This window comes from Ranitomeya variabilis, chromosome 5, assembly GCF_051348905.1.
Source record: "Ranitomeya variabilis isolate aRanVar5 chromosome 5, aRanVar5.hap1, whole genome shotgun sequence".
Classification (NCBI taxonomy): Eukaryota; Metazoa; Chordata; class Amphibia; order Anura; family Dendrobatidae; genus Ranitomeya; species Ranitomeya variabilis.
The window spans coordinates 176,097,621-176,111,179 of NC_135236.1; the positions used below are offsets into that span (position 1 = coordinate 176,097,621).

General features: G+C 41.6%; 1 protein-coding gene across 1 annotated transcript in view; it reads right to left on the bottom strand.

The window, feature by feature from the left end:
- The window catches only part of FES (FES proto-oncogene, tyrosine kinase), a 229,468-nt gene extending 219,156 nt beyond the window's left edge, over nt 1–10,312 (bottom strand). The window contains exon 1 of the mRNA XM_077263560.1: nt 10,082–10,312. The gene's annotated coding sequence lies outside the window, so the exon portion shown is untranslated. The remainder of the gene's footprint in view (nt 1–10,081) is intronic.
- Nucleotides 10,313–13,559: the final 3,247 nt, after the last annotated feature.

Here is a 13,559-nt window from a genome sequence, read left to right on the forward strand (position 1 = left end):
AAAAATATTGTTCCAATAAATACATTCCTTTATCTAAATAAAAAAAAAAAAACAATAAAAGTACACATATTTAGTATCACCGCGTCCGTAATGACCCGACCTATAAAACGGTCCCACTAGATAACCCCTTCAGTGAACACCGTTTAAAAAAAAAAACAAGGCAAAAAACAATGCTTTATTATCATACCGCCGAACAAAAAGTGGAATAACACACGATCAAAAAGATGAATATAAATAACCATGGTACCGCTGAAAACATCATCTTGTCCCACAAAAAACGAGCCGCCATGCAGCATCATCAGCGAAAAAATAAAGTTATAGTCCTCAGAATAAAACGATGCAAAAATAATTCTTTTTTCTATAAAATAGTTATTATCGTATAAAAGCGCCAAAACATAAAAAAAGATATAAATGAGGTATCGCTGTAATCGTACTGACCCGAAGAATAAAACTGCTTTATCCATTTTACCAAATGCGGAACGGTATAAACATCCCCCCCAAAAGAAATTCATAAATAGCTGGCTTTTGGTCATTCTGCCTCACATAAATTGGAATAAAAAGCGATCAAAAAATGTCACGTGCCCAAAAATGTTACCAATAAAAATGACAACTTGTCCCGCAAAAAACAAGACCTCACATGACTCTGTGGACCAAAATATGGAAAAATTATAGCTCTCAAAATGTGGTAACGCAAAAAATATTTTTTGCAATAAAAAGCATCTTTTAGTGTGTGACGGCTGCCAATCATAAAAATCCGCTAAAAAACCCGGTATAAAAGTAAATCAAACCCCCCTTCATCACCTCCTTAGTTAGCGAAAAATTTAAAAAATGTATTTATTTCCATTTTCCCATTAGGGTTAGGGCTAGGGTTAGGGCTAGGGATAGGGTTAGGGTTGGGGTTAGGGCTAGGGTTAGGGCTACAGTTAGGGTTGGGGCTAAAGTTAGGGTTAGGGTTGGGGCTAGTTACAGTTAGGATTACATTTACGGTTGGGAATAGGGTTGGGATTAGGGTTAGTGGTGTGTCAGGGATAGGGGTGTGGTTAGGGTTACCATTGAGATTAGGGTTAGGGGTGTGTTTGGATTAGGGTTTCAGTTATAATTGGGGGGTTTCCACTGTTTAAGCACATCAGGGGCTCTCCAAACGCGATATGGCGTCCAATCTCAATTCCAGCCAATTCTGCGTTGAAAAAGTAAAACAGTGCTCCTTCCCTTCTGAGCTCTCCCGTGTGCCCAAACAGGGGTTTACCCCAACATATAGGGTATCCGCGTACTCAGGACAAATTTGTACAACCACTTTTGGGGTCCAATTTCGCCTGTTACCCTTGGGAAAATACAAAACTGGGGGCTAAAAAATAATTTTTGTGGAACATTTTTTATTTTTTATTTTCACGGCTCTGCGTTATAAACTCTAGTGAAACATCTGGGGGTTCAAAGTTCTCACAACACATCTAGATAAGTTCCTTGGGGGGTCTAGTTTCCAATATGGGGTTCACTTGTGGGGGGTTTCTACTGTTTAGTTACATCAGGGGCTCTGCAAATGCAATGTGACGCCTGCAGACTAATCCATCTAAGTCTGCATTACAAATGGCGCTCCTTCCCTTACGAGCTCTCCCATGCGCCCAAACAGTGGTTCCCCCCACATATGGGGTATCAGCGTACTCAGGACAAATTGTACAACAACTTTTGGGGTCCAATTTCTCCTGTTACCCTTGGGAAAATACAAAACTGGGGGCTAAAAAATAATTTTTGTGGGAAAATTTTTTTTTAATTATTTTTATGGCTCTACATTATAAACTTCTGTGAAGCACTTGGTGGGTCAAAGTGCTTACCACACATCTAGATAAGTTCGTTAGGGAGTCTACTTTCCAAAATGGTGTCACTTGTGGGGGGTTTCAATGTTTGGGCACTTCAGTGGCTCTCCAAACGCAACATGGCGTCCCATCTCAATTCCTGTCAATTTTGCATTGAAAAGTCAAACGGCGCTCCTTCCTTTCCAAGCTCTCCCTTGCGCCCAAACAGTGGTTTACCCCCACATATGGGGTATCAGCGTACTCAGGTCAAATTGTACAACAACTTTTGTGGTCCAATTTCTTCTCTTACTCTTGGGAAAATAAAATAAAAAATTGGGGGCGAAAAGATCATTTATGTGAAAAAATATGATTTTTTATTTTTACGGCTCTGCATTATAAACTTCTGTGAATCACTTAATGGGTCAAAGTGCTCACCACACATCTAGATATGTTCCTTAGGGGGTCTACTTTCCAAAATGGTGTCACTTGTGGGGGGTTTTAACGTTTAGGCACATCAGTGGCTCTCCAAACGCAACATGGCGTCTCATCTCAATTCCTGTCAATTTTGCATTGAAAAGTCAAATGGCGCTCCTTCCCTTCCGAGCTCTCCCTTGTGCCCAAACAGTGGTTTACCCCCACATATGGGGTATCAGCGTACTCAGGACAATTTGTACAACAAATTTTGGGGTCCAATTTCTTCTCTTACCCTTGGGAAAATAAAAAAATTGGGGGCGAAAAGATCATTTTTGTGAAAAAATGATTTTTTATTTTTACAGCTCTGCATTATAAACTTCTGTGAAGCAATTGGTTGGTCAAAGTGCTTACCACACATCTAGATAAGTTCCTTAGGGGGTCTACTTTCCAAAAGGGTGTCACTTGTGGGGGGTTTCAATGTTTAGGCACTTCAGGGGCTCTCCACACGCAACATGGCGTCCCATCTCAATTCCAGTCAATTTTGCATTGAAAAGTCAAATTGCCCTCCTTCCCTTCCGAGCTCTGCCATGCACCCAAACAGTGGTTTACCCCCACATATCGGGTATCGGCGTACTCAGGACAAATTGTACAACAACTTTTGGGGTCCATTTTCTCCTGTTGCCCTTGGTAAAATAAAACAAATTGGAGCTGAAGTAAATTTTTTGTGAAAAAAAGTTAAATGTTCATTTTTTTTAAACATTCCAAAAATTCCTGTGAAACACCTGAAGGGTTAATAAACTTCTTGAATGCAGTTTTGAGCACCTTGAGGGGTGCAGTTTTTAGAATGGTGTCACACTTGGTTATTTTTTTTATCATATAGACCCCTCAAAATGACTTCAAATGTGATGTGGTCCCTAAAAAAAAATGGTGTTGTAAAAATGAGAAATTGCTGGTCAACTTTTAACCCTTATAACTCCCTAACAAAAAAAATGTTGGTTCCAAAATTGTGCTGATGTAAAGTAGACATGTGGGAAATGTTACTTATTAAGTATTTTGTGTGACATATCTCTGTGATTTAAGGGCATAAAAATTAAAAGTTGGAAAATTGTGAAATTTTCAAAATTTTTGCCAAATTTCCATTTTTTTCACAAATAAACGCAGGTAGTATCAAAGAAATTTTACCACTATCATAAAGCCCAATATGTCACGAAAAAACAATGTCAGAATCACCGGGATCCGTTGAAGAATTCCAGAGTTCTAACCTCATAAAGGGACAGTGGTCAGAATTGTAAAAATTGGCCCGGTCATTAACGTGCAAACCACCCTTGGGGGTAAAGGGGTTAATTTTTTTTCCTGTTCTAAAACCTAGGTGCATCTTATAGTCCGGTGCATAATATAGTCTGAAAAATAAGGTATGTACTGGGAAGGTGATTAATTATAGGGGGACCCTACATCATTTTTTTTTTTTTGGGGGGGGGTCCCCCATTTGAATAGCCAGTAAAGGCTAAGTATACAGCTGTGAGCTGATATTAATAGTCTGGGAAGATCTATGGGTATTACCCCTCAGGTTATAAATATCAGCCCCTAGCCATCGGCTTTCCCTCTGCTGGTTAAGAAAATGAAGTGGGAGCCCACGCCAATGTTTTCATAAAAATAATCTATTAATAATTAAATACATGTATGCACATGCACTGTACTAATTGTATGTGTGACTGATATCTGTATATCTATTCTACTTGTATAAACTGTATGTAATCTATTCTATCCCATCGAGTCCCACTGTGATTTTACTGTACGATGCTGCTGAATTGCCGGCTTTTCAAAGGACATCAGTGTGTAAAAAATCGCTTCAGACACCAATATTTCACATATGTGATCTATGTGTACTTTTCATTGATATGAGAAAAATCACTGCATGAGGCCTAACATGAATTATAAAAAGATAATAAAACTATAAAAACAGGTTTTGATATTCTATGCTACCAGTACACCATAATAACCTGTCAGCAGCAGTGACAAAGGTAAAGTATGGTACACAAGGCAATCGTACCAGGAAAAACAAACATTTCTATATTGTGAGTGTGGGAAAGGGTGGGGGTGTTTTACAGGACTGAACAACTGTATTTGAGACAACAATTTGAGAATAGCATCATTGAAACATTTTATATACTGTATTTGTTTTATAAATACATATAGATGTTGCACATTTCTATTTCAAAGACCTGGTTCTTCTGGAACAATGGCATTTTAATGCCAGAGATGTGAAAAAAAACATGAAAACATGTTATTATTTATAAATCAGAAAAAAATAATTTGATAAAAAACAGTGCAATATAAAATATTTAGAAATTAGTTATTTCCCATAATCATAGCGACCCACAGAATAAAGTTAACATGTAATCTTTACAGAAGTAAATGCCATAAATATAAAACTGAATATGGTAGAATGTTTTTGTTTGCCTTAACGCCCCACAAAGACTTGTTCCTCACAATTCAGTATATTACACAGTAACAAAAAATGTGCCATTCAAAACGTTGACTTTTCCCACAAAAACTAAGCCATAATACAGCTATGTCAGTGGAAAAATATGACTTATGGATGACGGGAATGAAAAACAAAAGCGAAAAACAAAACTAAAAAAAAATTACCTGAGTTGGAACAGGTACATAATTATTACTACATCTTTGGGGTACTCTAAATCAATGGGGGCAGAGGCAGAATGATCAGCGCAGAGCATTAGCATAATATGAATATACTAGATGGAGGCCCGATGCGATCGCATCGGGAGGGCGGTAATGTCACGATGGGGGCAGGCTTTGCAGCGTTGAGAATCTCCCCCATGTGGTCACCCACCTATCCACTCTCTTTCCCCATGTGCTGACTTCTCCCGTCTGTGCTCTCTTCTTTGACCTCTCTACCGCATGTGCTATATGCATTGTCTGCTGTCTCTCTCCTTCCTGTGCTGTGTTCTCCCCTCAAAGACAATACTGACATTACAGCAGGAGATCGCAGAAGATACATTTTGTGAGGTAAAATATTGTTTAAAAACAGTCAGTGACATATTTTACCTGAGAAAATGAATCCTCTGTGATCCCCTGCTGTAATGTCAGTATTGTCTTTTGCTTCCTCCCCTGCCCAGGAGATGTGGTATGCTCCGTACATGGTCAGACACAGTCAATTTTTAAAATGAACGTTCGTTAGTGGGAAATCCCCTTTAATGTGACCGGCTCCTCTGCCTGTAGACATGTCGCGCATCTGCCGCCAGGATCAGCCGAATGATTCACTGCGCCTGGGCGGAATTCACGCAGGCGCAGTAAATCAGACCGCTGCCATCTTTGTGTAGACAGATAGCGGCGGTCACATTAAAACTGCGCATGCGCTCCTCCTGTACAAAGATGGCAGCGGCAATGAATCATTCGGCTGATCTCGGCGGTGGCGTGTTCGCAACGGTGTTCCGCTGGTGGTACTGCGCAAGAGGCTGCGTACGGCATATACAGTATGTGTGTGTGTGTGTGTGTGTGTGGTGCGTGTGGTGCGTATGGTGTATACAGTGTGTGTGTGTGGTGCATACAGCGTATACAGTGTGTGTGTGTGGTGCGTACAGCGTTTACAATGTGTGTGTGGTGCGTATGGAGTATACAGTGTGTGTGTGTGTGTGTGGTGCGTACAGCGTATACAATGTGTGTGTGGTGCGTATGGAGTATACAGTGTGTGTGTGTGGTGCGTATGGCGTATACAGTGTGTGTGTGGTGCGTATGGTGTATACAGTGTGTGTGTGTGTGTGTGTGTGTGTGGTGCGTACAGTGTATACAGTGTGTGTGTGGTGCGTATGGAGTATACAGTGTGTGTGTGTGTGTGGTGCGACAGTGTTCCGCTGGTGGTACCGCGCAAGAGGCTGGTACTACCAGTAGTTTCCATATTGAGACATCCATCACTTGGGTGTTCCAATATGGAGGTCGGTGAACTTCCGCCGTTTGGAATTCTGGGATCCGGACACATCTGGACGGAACAGGATGTGAAGACATTACAAGGTAAGTATATATTAAGAAGTATAGAAAAATATTATAAGGAGAGGAGCAAAAAGTGTGTACATAAACCCCTTAAAAACTATATTTATTTATGACTTAAAAAACCACCCAATTTCCCTAAGTGCAAAAAGAATCAGATAATCAATAAAAGACCAATGTTAGATCTGATAAAAAAATTATATATAGGAAGTTATTACTGTCGTAAGTACACAGGGTTCGTAACTTAAACAAAATAGTCCTCCTCACTTATCAGTTCAGTACCAAGCAAGCGCAATGCATGAGTTGGTGAACACTGACAGACTACATAATACTGGATTAGAAGATTTGTTTAACCAGATCAAAGCTGGATTAGAAATAGACAAAACCAGATCAATAATTTATTATAAATAAACAATACCAGACTAGTACTGGATTGGAGGATTTGTTTAAACAAATCAACACATAATATGAATATAGACTAATAAGATTCCAAATTCTGAGTTTAAAGAGAGGAGACCTTTGTTTAGGTCTCTCATCAATTAGTTAAAGCAGTTTCAAAGAGTGACCCTCTGTGAGGATAAGACCCAAGACCACATGGCACAAGACCACATTACATGCACAGGCTGTTGATTTAAATGAGAACTGTGTAATGCTTCCGTTCCCCTGTAGAGGCACTGCAATGAAATTCACAATTGCAGCCACATTTCCCCTTCAGCTGAAGGTTGATGGTCCCAACAATGTGACAACCTTTGATTACGGTATCTTATTCTGGAAGGGCTCTTCTAATAACAAAATGAATTGTAAAATGCAGAGGTATGAATGATGTCTCGGAATGGATTCACTACAATGATTGAATACCTGCAGTATTTGAGATCTCTGATCATTTGTACTAAGTGGTCATGTTTTCACTTTCTTGATCATTAAATTGGTTTTCCACCTTAAGAAAAGTGTAACCCAAATGGTATTATATATGTAACATAAAGAACAGAGCAGTAGTCACCCACCCTGGGTCCAGCTCTCCGCTGCTGCTGCAGTGACATCATATCGACAGCTCACATCACCGATGCAGCCAATCACTGAGCTCAGCGGCTCTGCTGATGTAGATGACATAAGTTTGCTGAGCTCAGTGATTAGCTGCAGTGGTGATGTGCGCTGTCGAGGTGACATCACCACTGCAGGGGAGAGCCGAAAGAGATACAAATGTTTATTTTTAAGCAGCAGCAACAGGTTGGAAACAAAATAACTTTTGATGACTATTGAGAAAACTGATCCTTTGTATAAAGTCGAAGTGGAATTTTACCTTTTTTTCCCCATTTCAGACTTTGTACTCTATGTCTACATAAAACAGAAAATGGTGTGATGATTTTGGATCTCTGCTCTAGCCTTCCATTCCATAGAAACAGATGGGAGTAATACAGTATATGTTTCTCTATGGGTTTGTTTTAGGAACTTGGCAGCGGTTTTGATTGTGCACGGGATTCAGTAGATGTGTGCACCAATTTAGTCCCAACATGACTCTTAGGACCTGTTCACACTGAGTTTATGCAGAGCAGTTAATACTCAGTTGGGGTTTCCGAAACACAGGATTCATATGGAACCCCAGCTAGGAACAGCAGAGTGTAATGATTAAAAATGAAATCCAATAGTGCTGTTTTCTGAAGACGTCCGTCCTATGTCCATCTAAAAAAATGGACACTACCAGAAAATACTGACAATGTACAGTATGTCTCCATGGGGTTCCTTTCTGAATCCTATCCTTCATGGATTCAGATGGACCCCTGGGCAGAATCATAGATGCACCTCAAATTTGCAGTGAGAACAGAGCTATAAATCAAAGTTTTATTTCTATGTCCCTTGTTCTCTATTTCTCTATGGCCAAGTTCCCACAATGAGTATTTGATGGGTTTTTTTGATGGTGAAAATTTTCTGCAGCATTTCTGCACAATTACCAAAATGAGATTATGGTACGTCTGCTTTTAAGTGCGTTTTTCTACACGCTGCATTTTTCCTCTGCAGTTTTTGTCTCTTCTCTATATATTGGGTTTTTAAATAAAAGTTTGATTTGGAAACTTCCTGTCTGCGGCGTTACCTAGTTTTGGTCAAATGTTTTTGATAAAGTCAGGTGCGGAAGCAGGCTCAGACTGGCCCACAGGGTAACAGGGGAATCCCCCGATGGGCCCCTGTGTAGATCTGGGCCCCCAACCCCACTGCCCCCAACCCCACTGTTTGGGCAGTACTTGGCATAATTCACTTCATTCACTCTGTACAGAATAAAGCAGCATCTCATCATTCATTAACCATGCTGCCCAGTTTATTATTATATATATAGGTAAATTTGTGAACAAAGGTAGTATAATATTTGCAGGCAGGTGAAAAGAGCCCCCCCCCCCCAAGTCAATGTTACGCTACGTTCACATTTGCGTTGTGCAGCGCGTCGGCGGCGCAACGCATACATAACGCATGCATAACGCTGCGTTTTGCGACGCATGCGTTGTGATTTTTGACTCAAAAAAAATGCAACTTGCTGCGTCCTCTGCGCCCTGACGCATGCGTCAAAAAAGACGCAAGCGTCAAAAAACGCAAGAAAACGCATGTTCATGCGCCCCCATGTTAAATACAGGGGCGCATGACGCATGCGTCGCCGCAGCTGCGCCCGACGCTGCGCTGCACAACGCAAATCTGAACGTAGCATTATTGGTGGGCTCTTGTCACCTCCGTCCGACACTGTGCTGAAGTGTACTGAAAACATTTACGTGGTTTTCATCTGTGGATTTTTCGCACATCATTCAAGTCTATGGGGAAAGTCTGAAGGTAAAATGTAGAATTACGGCAAGAGAAATTGACGCGCTGCAGAGGTCAGAAACGCACCGCAGGTCACTTTCCACTGCCTCAGAAAGCTGCACGGGGGCATGAGACTTACTTAACCTCAGAGGCATTGCTGGAACTGTAACGCTGCAGGTTTTCTGCACAAAAATACCCAGCAGAAAAAAATGCACCACATTCTCATCATGGGAACTCAGCCTAAGGGCTCATACTCATTGGCGAGAAAAACGGACGAGTGCAATGCGATAAAAAATCGGATTGCACTTGGACCAATATTATTCAATGGGCGACATCTCATCTGCGATTTTTTTCTCAGCTGAAATCGGACTGAGAAAAAATCAATGGGTGCGAGAAAAAAATCGCATGGCATATGGACCATCTGTATGCCGTCCGTTTTTTACAGATACCTTACCATTCTGTGGCATAGAACACTGTAAAAGGTCCTGCAAATGAGTGTAGAAAAATACTAGCAGAGAAAAAAAACGCATTACATACACGTCATACGGATGTCATACGGATGCTATGTGAGAAAAATCGCATTGTACTCGCATGACACTCGTCCGTTTTTTTGGTCCAGATTACGGACTGTTTTTTTTCTCGCAAATGGGTATGAGCCCTAAAACTGAGGTGCCTCCACTCTTTGTATTACGCCCCACACGTCTGTCCATCCCTTACTCCTAAGCAATGGCTGTACTGGACCAGGACCATCTGCCATAACCCGCAGCGGGCACTTACTGGCAGTGGTCTTCTGTCTGTAGCCTGCCCTCCCAGTTGTAGAGACCTCTGTGGTAGACAGTGCCACTCCACACTATGGCACCTGTGCCCCATGCAGGCTCTGGGCAGGCTGGCACTTTCCCTCCATAGTGTCGGCAGGCAGAGGTGTATGTATGCACAGGTCTCTGCTCTGTGCCCTGGTACATTTCCGGGAGGGCAGCACTAGGGGCAGGAGACAGCCTGGGTACTGGGTGGCCGATACTGCCCCCTAGCTGCGGGCGCCAGGTGTGCCATTCTGCCCTTTACACTGCACATTATATGCCAGGACTTACCTGTGTCCACAGCCCGGCACTATGCCCTGCGCCCGCTCCCAGCCATATGCGCTGGTTACATTCCTTGTCCTTCAGAGCTGTGCTCCTGTGTTGCGGCAGCTGTGGGGCGTCTGCTCGGGTCCGGGGCGCAGTTTCTCCCTCAGAGCTGCCTCCTCTCTGCTCCTGCTGACAGTTACTGTGATGAGTGGCAATGTCACGGCAGCACTTCCCACTAACCCTGCCTGTGACTCTGCCTCCTCGTGTCACTGTAACCCTGTCAGTGCCAGGAGGAACTACGGCTAGTGAATGTCCTGTACCGGGACATAGTGAGCTCCGCAAATCAGAGGAAGGGGGAAAAGCAACAGCGCGCCAACACTATGGGATCAGGGGCAGCAGTGCTAGGAATTCCCCGACATTAGTGGTTAATACTGGTGTGGGCTTGTCCTCGCTCCTGCAGTGACATTATGGATCTGTGTGTTATGGATCTACAATACGGTGTCATAAGCCAAAACCAGGAGTGGGTGATAAATACAGAAGTGGTGCATATGTTTCTATGATACTTTTCTTCTGATTGTTCCCTCGTGGTTTTGGCTTACAAATACTGAGGCAAAAAACTGAGGTAAAAAACTCCCCAAATAATCAGCGTGTGCACGTGGCCTAATTTGGGTCCATTTTGCGCCTCTTATGTGCTGCTGCTAATCTTCAATTCACTCAACTGTATTCAAAAACATTGTGCATGAAATACGTCCACCATATTATCTGTATATAGGGCTGTAAGCATGTCCTGTGTATTACAACTGTATATATATATATATATATATATATATATATATATATATATATATATATATATATATATATATACACATACATATATTTGTCGCGTATTGCATCCATTTTGTTTCAGACGAATTGTACTTTTGAATAACATAATTGATTTTAACATATAGTAAAATTTCAAGTGCAGTGAAACTGCAAAAGAGGGCGATTTCACAATAGTTTTTGGGGGTTTTTATTTACAATGTTCACTAAATGCTAACACTGGCCAGCCACTGTGATTCTCCAGGTAAGTACGAGCAGGCAGATACCAAGTGTGTATAGGTTCTGTTTTATTTAAATGGTGAAAAAAGAATCAGAAATCTGTAAAGTAAAAAAAAGCCACCATTTTCTGAAAACCGCAGCATCTACCGTACATTTTTTTGGATCTGAGGCTGGGTGAGGGCTTATTTTTTGCAATTCGATCCGATGGTTTTATATTGATACCATATTGGGGTACATACGATGTTTTGATCGCCTCTTATTGCATTTTATTGCAATGTTGTAACAGCCAAAAAAAAGTAGTTCTGTTGTTTCGATTTTTTTTTTTCGTTACAATGTTTACTGATCAGATTAATTTACTTTATATTTTGATAGATGGGACATTTCTGAACACAGTGATACCAAATATGTGTATTTTTTATAGTTTTATTTTAAATGGGGCAAAAGGAGGGTGAGTTGAATTTTTGTGTTTTTTTTTTATATAAATAAAATAAAAAATATATATTTTTTAAACTTTTTACTTGCTTCAATGGTCCCCTGTGTGTTGCGTAAATGATGATCTCCTATGAACACCAGCCATGGGCCAACGTTCATAGGAGATTTACAATGACAGGCACGGTGGTCTTCTGCAGACCCCTGGTGTCATGAGAATCTATCGGCACCCCGTGATCACGTGACAGGGGCACTGATGGGCAGGTCTTGTGACATTCTTCGGCTAGCACATGTTAACTTGTTAACAGCTGTGGATGAATCTCGAATCCACCCGCAGCTGTTAGAGGCACATGACAGCTGATCAGATCAGCTGCCATGTGCAGGGAAAGATGCGGGATCAGCGCCGTAGCCCGCATCAAAGGCAGGAACACAACCTTGGAAGTGTCCATACAGTCATGGCCAAAAGTATTCACACCCCTGCAATTCTGTCAGATAATACTCAGTTTCTTCCTGAAAATGATTGCAAACACAAATTCTTTGTTATTATTATCTCCATTTAATTTGTCTTAAATGAAAAAACACAAAAAGAATTGTCCTAAAGCCAAATTGGATATAATTCCACACCAAACATTAAAAAGGGGGTGGACAAAAGTATTGGCACTGTTGGAAAAATCATGTGATGCTTCTCTAATTTGTGTAATTAACAGCACCTGTAACTTACCTGTGGCACCTAACAGGTGTTGGCAATAACTAAATCACACTTGCAGCCAGTTGACATGGATTAAAGTTGACTCAACCTCTGTCCTGTGTGTACCACATTGAGCATGGAGAAAAGAAAGAAGACCAAAGAACTGTCTGAGGACTTGAGAAACCAAATTGTGAGGAAGCATGAGCAATCTCAAGGCTACAAGTCCATCTCCAAAGACCTGAATGTTCCTGTGTCTACCGTGCGCAGTGTCATCAAGAAGTTTAAAGCCCATGGCACTGTGGCTAACCTCCCAAGATGTGGACGGAAAAAAAAAATTGACAAGAGATTTCAACGCAAGATTGTGCAGATGTTGGTTAAAGAACCTCGACTAACATCCAAACAAGTTCAAGCTGCCCTGCAGTCCGAGGGTACAACAGTGTCAACCCGTACTATCCGTCGGCGTCTGAATGAAAAGGGACTGTATGGTATGAGACCCAGGAAGACCCCACTTCTTACCCCGAGACATAAAAAAGCCAGGCTGGAGTTTGCCAAAACTTACCTGAAAAAGCCTAAAACGTTTTGGAAGAATCTTCTTTGGTCAGATGAGACAAAAGTAGAGCTTTTTGGGCAAAGGCATCAACATAGAGTTTACAGGAGAAAAAAAGAGGCATTCAAAGAAAAGAACACGGTCCCTACAGTCCAACATGGCGGAGGTTCCCTGATGTTTTGGGGTTGCTTTGCTGCCTCTGGCACTGGACTGCTTGACCGTGTGCATGGCATTGTGAAGTCTGAAGACTACCAACAAATTTTGCAGCATAATGTAGGGCCCAGTGTGAGAAAGCTGGGTCTCCCTCAGAGGTCATGGGTCTTCCAGCAGGACAATGACCCAAAACACACTTCAAAAAGCACTAGAAAATGGTTTGAGAGAAAGCACTGGAGACTTCTAAGGTGGCCAGCAATGAGTCCAGACCTGAATCCCATAGAACACCTGTGGAGAGATCTAAAAATGGCAGTTTGGAGAAGTCACCCTTCAAATATTAGGGACCTGGAGCAGTTTGCCAAAGAAGAATGGTCTAAAATTCCAGCAGAGCATTGTAAGAAACTCATTGATGGTTACCGGAAGCGGTTGCTCGCAGTTATTTTGGCTAAAGGTTATGCAACCAAGTATTAGGCTGAGGGTGCCAATACTTTTGTCTGGCCCATTTTTGGAGTTTTGTGTGAAATGATCAATGTTTTGGTTTTTGCTTCATTCTCTTTTGTGTTTTTTCATTTAAGACAAATTAAATGATGGTAATAATAACAAAGAATTTGTGTTTGCAATCATTTTCAGGAAGAACCTGA